Raw genomic sequence first — 6247 nt, 5'->3', positions numbered from 1 at the left:
CATTGCTGTTGTTATTATAATAATACTTTTGATGTTAACAGCTACTCTATAGGAGGGGCCATTGCTGTTGTTATTATAATAATACTTTTGATGTTAACAGCTACTCTATAGGAGGGGACATTACTGTTGTTATTATAATAATACTTTTGATGTTAACAGCTACTCTATAGGAGGCGCCATTGCTGTTGTTATTATAATAATACTTTTGAGGTTAACAGCTACTCTACAGGAGGGGACATTACTGTTGTTATTATAATAATACTTTTGATGTTAACAGCTACTCTACAGGAGGGGCCATTGCTGTTGTTATTATAATAATATTTTTGATGTTAGCCATTACTCTATAGGAGGGGCCATTGCTGTTGTTATTATAATAATACTTTTGATGTTAACAGCTACTCCTTAGGAGGGGCCATTGCTGTTGTTATTATAATAATACTTTTGATGTTAACAGCTACTCTACCGGAGGGGCCATTGCTGTTGTTATTCTCGTTCTCTTGTTATGGTGCTTACGTCGTTACAGGACCGTGCGAGCATTAAATGAACCACGACTCGTCAGACGTACGTACTAATAATATCGATTAAGCCGCGGTCACATTTAACGGTCACGCACGTAGTTGACCTTAGTTGGTGATGACCGTAGTTGACTGTAGTAGACAGTACATGACCTTAGTTAATCGTATTAAACGTAGTTAGACGTAGTACAACATAGTTTTAAACGTAGTGTGAACTACAAGAAACCCATGATTTGGCCGTGGTTAGCCAAATGTTCAACATGTTCAAACTGAACATCTCTACGTTGAATACGGTTAACTAGAGTCAACTAGGGTGAAGTGGGGTTAAGTAGTGTTGAATTAGGGAGTTAGGGTTATGGAACTACGTCTAACTACGTTTATTCGTTTAACTTCACCTAGTATCTACTACAGTCAACTACGGTCATCCCCCACTACGGTCTACAACAGTCAACTACGGTCATTCCCCACTACGTCAACCACGTGCGTGACGGTAATAAGTGACCGCGGCTTATTCAGTCACCATTTCCTTGTTAGCAGGCCTGTATGGATGGGATTACGTTTAGAAACAGCGACAAGTAGACAGGTATATAATATAGTAAACGGTTAGGACTCACTCGTTTATGATGGTTTGTCTTTCTTATTTCAAACAGTCTCAGAAGAAACAATCTCGAAATTATCGCGGCTATTTTTTTTCTCCACAAGAATCAGTTTTAAGACCTAAGAAATATGTTAGTATAATTTGACTACAAGGAAACTAACACTCACTGTGGGTTCTGATGGTGGATAAACAGTATGTTTCTTTTTACTTTTTTGAATGATTATCATTTTAACGGAGAATTTTACATCTGGATGTGAATTTTGTTATTACAGTTATGAAAATGTAGGAGCAAATGTATCATTTAATTAGGATCTACTTCTCTCTGGTTTACGTCCTAATCTTGTTCAGATCTAGTATAACAGGTTTTATAAGAATATTTAAGGGAAAAAACACTTCTTTCAATCCTAAATATTTCAAGAAAATTTAGTCATCAGCATTTACATAAAAATCTTTCAATCTGCAAAAAATGATAGAAAATTAAACTATTAAAATCCAAAACTTAAAGATGGAGGTGAGGTAATTTGCTTTCTCAGATAAAAATATGAGTTAAAGAAATTACACGTTTTTGAAAGAAATGAGCAGACGGACAAACCCTTCTTTCCGTTTTTCGTTATGCCTTTTCCCAAGAATTTCATGAAGAAAAAAATATATTATTAACTTATCAGGGAAGTACATCCATAAGGGTCATACGTCTGAGCTGAAGTTATTTTCCCGAGAGCAATCTTTCATTTTAGATATAAACAAGTCATTTAATGGTATGCATGTTTACGAAAAGGACACACGGTGTGTGTAAATATTCACCCTTTAATACGACTTGATGACGTTTGTGTAGGTGTGGAAGTTGTGGTGCCTCGCACACAGCCGAATGTCGCTGGATCCAGCAGTCATAGAAGCCCATACAATACCGGATACGACCAACCGATCAGGCCCCCGATTCCGGCCAACCCTGCTGCTGATGACCAGCCTGGCAGTGCTACAACGCCATGCCAGCCGCCCCCTTACGACCAGATCAATAAGCCAAATAATCCATATAACTCTGGCTATGACCAGCGTTTTTAACCACCAAGTAACAACAATGAAAAGGCTTGCCATGGACTCATGCTAATATATTTACCAAACAAGTGCACAAAATGATTTATAAACGGAACCTATAAGACAGTATCATTGTTAGTAGTGTCGCTTTATATATAGTTATGAAATGTATTACATGTATTTGTATATACTTCACACTTAACACTGCCATGTAAATACGGTTCATTTAGTTTCTTCATACGTGATTTTAAAACTGACATATCAATGGAACAATTTAAATGAAATCATAAACATAAAACTAGTATTATAGAAAAACGATAATACAATGCTCAGTTAAACAACAAACACGATATTTGGACTAAACATGCTGAAAGTCCTATCCATTTAGTTTTTCGGCTCATCAGTTTACACATGGCATTTATATACAGTGGCAGCCACTGCAATATTGGGGTAGTTAATGAACAAACTATACAGTATAGTGACATACGGTTTACCATTACATCGTGGTAGTCTTAATTGAGGAGCTTCATATATATATTTACTTAACATAATTATTTCATTTTGATTAGTTGTACAAAATAATCATATTAACATGTAATCAGATTTTTTTTCAATAATATAGTTTTGTACATTTATCTAAACTTAATGCTTGGTAAATTGGACACATTAACAGGAAATCATATTCATCATCTATGTCTTCAGACTTTCAACGTTCTGCAAACACGTTCCTGTCTAGCAATATTTAGATACCATTCTGATAAAATGTGCAGTGTCTGTGCTGATGAACTCCCTCTAGTCAGTGCCGCTTTGGTCAGCTTTGGGATATGTTCACTAAAATAATGTTGTAAAGTTTTACTAATAACAAGTAATTTCGAAGAATTTTCTAGCATTTCAAATAACTCTTGCCGTGCATTTTCAAACATTCTTTGCTTAATTAGTGGCAGAGCCTCGGACTATTAATAAGCGTTTTGATTTAACCATACTTGGTCAAAACCGAGTGATAACTTTGTCTTTCACAAAAGTCACTCAATGGAAAACACTATTCCGTTATGGAGTTCCTCATATGCATTGTACCTTTGTAGAGAATTTATAGCAGTTACCTCTGACTCCGATTTTGGATACAATTCCCAAGAATTTTGTGCCAATAACAAATGGAATCTATATCAAATGATTTAAAAAGGTAATTGTGATGTTCAACAACGGAAACCCGCCGATCTACGCTATATGAGAATGCCACCGCTACCAATAGCAGTACAACATTTTACAGCTATATAGAAGTTTTTATTTCCCTATAACATTTATACATTGCCAGAGTTGAGTAGCACTGATTTTAATCGCTGTTTCAAACTGTGTCGTATTAATTTTGTACATGTACTTGGGTGTCTTAGCCCTCCCTACTTTTTCAGTCACTGAATCGATTTGTCTAAATTTTGTGTACATGTTGATTCGAATTAATTGAATAGCCCTGTATGCCCCGCCCCCTTCTTTCTTTAGTTATGGGTTTCTATCATAGTTCGTACTTACCATATAATCCATTTTGCAGTGAAAACGTTAAAGTTACAAACGATATTTACGATATACGCTAACGATTAAAAACTGTATCGTTACAGCTTGTGTATGTTTTAGTAAGTATTTCACACGTTATCCAACTGTCCATTTTGCATCACATTTTGCATCATATTTCGTATTGTTGTCTATGGTTGTTTTTTTCTGATGTGTCACTTTCTATGTTTATTTTTTTATATACTTTTCGACATTTATCTACCATTGATAGATGCCTTCCTAACTTTGGAATGAGTTCCTCCCTATTACATCTCTCACCTGTTTACCACTACGTGTAAAGGACTGATAGAATAGTGCTTTTTGTTTGAGTAGTATGTTTTATTCCCAAATAAATTTTCATTGGCATCAATGTTTTTCGCTTATAATGAATTATTTTGCTATATTCTTCTCACATAAAGAACATTATCATTTAATACTTATATTTTTTTTATCAATTTTTTTTTCTCCATCAATGATAGTACACTTTCTCATCAAATTCACACAATGTTTCCAACTTCATTCATTTTAATGAATTATTCTAACAATTGTTGTAACATGTTTGGCCATAACAAACGTCTTTATGTCAATCATCCCGATACCTCATTAGTTCCTAACAAGACAGCGTGTTTTTCTTTATATTTGTTTAGTTTCATTGTTCGAAATGAAATTCAAAATTTTCCACTTTTTTTCATTACCTCTGTTAAAACCCGGTCATTGATTACCATCTAAACTTTTAAACTCTAGTTTTCCAAACATTTAAAATGGGTTGTCTCCTTAAAACCACATATTAGATCAACATTTGTAGTCAATACAAACTTACCGAAAGTTCACTCATTATATACGTCACATCAATCTCGGCATCAACACCAGTATACTTTACCCATTTCACAACACAGCAAATTTACATCAAATATAGTTCACTTGTTGATGTATATTTGTCATGTAAATTCCACTGTAATGAGCCGCTATCGCTAGATAGGGAAATTAACTCATACTCAACCGAAAATGGTCACATCTAAAACCGAACCCCAAGGTCCCCAGTTGTTGAATTATAACCCTATTTCCATCTTCTCAGCTTCACTACTCTAAACGCACCGAACAAATGCTAAATTGTATTCGCAAAACGCCAAAAATGCAGGGGGTTAATACCCTTTCATTAGGAGCCGTATTTTGCCTTTCTGGTTGCAGATGGTAAACTATTCAAAATTATTGCAGTTACTTTTCTGAAACGAAGGTTTCCGTAGTTCACAGTATAAGATTTCAAAACCAATAGCAAGGATTCTGACGCAATGGCCGTGACTTCTGTTAAAGGTGTGTCCAGTTCCTGTGATGCTGTTGAGGATTATAATTATTGTCCTTTCCTGATCAAGCTTAGGCGTGTGTACTGGTGTCTACTGGACGTTCTAACATGTTTCCCTCCCACCAATATTGTATCTGTGTGTCATCGGCATATTACATATATCATTAATTGAATTTTAAGAAATGTAAGGAATTGGTCCTAACACCGGAATATTTCCCAAGTCACCACACTGTCTTCGTTGCCTCAAAAGGACTAGATCCAACACAGTAAGTCAGTCACCTCAAATCAGTAATCTAGACAATTGAAGAGTTCGCCATTATCAATGATGTAAAATGCAACTGACAAATTCAGCATGACAAATACCGCTCTGTTCTTGTTATCTATGACGACAGCAATATATATCAATTTAGAGGTCGTTTCTAAAAAGATGGCCCTCACGATGATTCGATAATAGTTTTTCATATGGAATTATTTGCATTGAGATGAACAGTAATATTGTGTTACGAAATCTTCTCTACAAGCTCGGTCAAAAAAGCACATTTGATACCGGATGGTACTTTAACTCCTCCTTGTTGATTCCAACTCAGCTAATGATTTGTTGGTTACTGATGACACCAAAGAAAGTCGTGCTTAAAGACAGCAGACCCAGCTCCCGCTATGTTGACTGCGAGTTAGTGATTCGTCCTGGTGTTCAATGCGAGTTTAATACCTTCTTTCAAGAACTATTGCTGAACTTGTTGGACGACAGCTTGGTAACTGATTTCACTTGTCCGTCCTCTGAGCTTTTTGGTAAGTCTAAACATCTGTTCAACATCCATAAGGCATAAAACGTTTGGAGAAAGCATTCATGCCAAGGAGCATTTGTTTTCATGTATATCTCGTTGGTCTAAGAAAGTTCATGTATCTTGATCATAACTTAAGGGTGTACTCTGTAAAGGTTTCAGTCACGTTCAAATCCCTTTTGGATCTTGTATAGCGGGGTTTTATCAAATATAACAAATTATTATCAATTTGAAAAGCAAGCATGCATCTGAAAAATGTATCAACACACTAGATGCCAATTATTTGCAGAACTTTTTTTACATTTAAAAAAAAAAAAAAAAAAAACCCAATTCGGCGGCCATTTTGAATATCTTAAAAACGTATTTTTTGTGCACTGTACGCAATGCTAAAATTCCATCTTTTGACGTTATATCTATCACTAAAAGCGTCATTGTATCACTGTTTTTGACGTTATATCTATCACTAAAAGCGACATTG

General features: G+C 35.3%; 1 long non-coding RNA gene across 1 annotated transcript in view; it reads left to right on the top strand.

The window, feature by feature from the left end:
* LOC110455600 overlaps window positions 1-2410 on the top strand; it is an 11503-nt gene extending 9093 nt beyond the window's left edge. Inside the window, exons 2-3 of the long non-coding RNA XR_002463467.1 lie at window positions 455-561; window positions 1946-2410. This is a non-coding gene — a long non-coding RNA (uncharacterized LOC110455600). The remainder of the gene's footprint in view (window positions 1-454; window positions 562-1945) is intronic.
* Window positions 2411-6247: the final 3837 nt, after the last annotated feature.

Source organism: Mizuhopecten yessoensis, unplaced genomic scaffold (assembly GCF_002113885.1).
Source record: "Mizuhopecten yessoensis strain PY_sf001 unplaced genomic scaffold, ASM211388v2 scaffold8323, whole genome shotgun sequence".
Classification (NCBI taxonomy): Eukaryota; Metazoa; Mollusca; class Bivalvia; order Pectinida; family Pectinidae; genus Mizuhopecten; species Mizuhopecten yessoensis.
The sequence above is the reverse complement of the archived record's forward strand: the minus strand, read 5'-3'. Positions and strand labels throughout refer to the sequence as shown.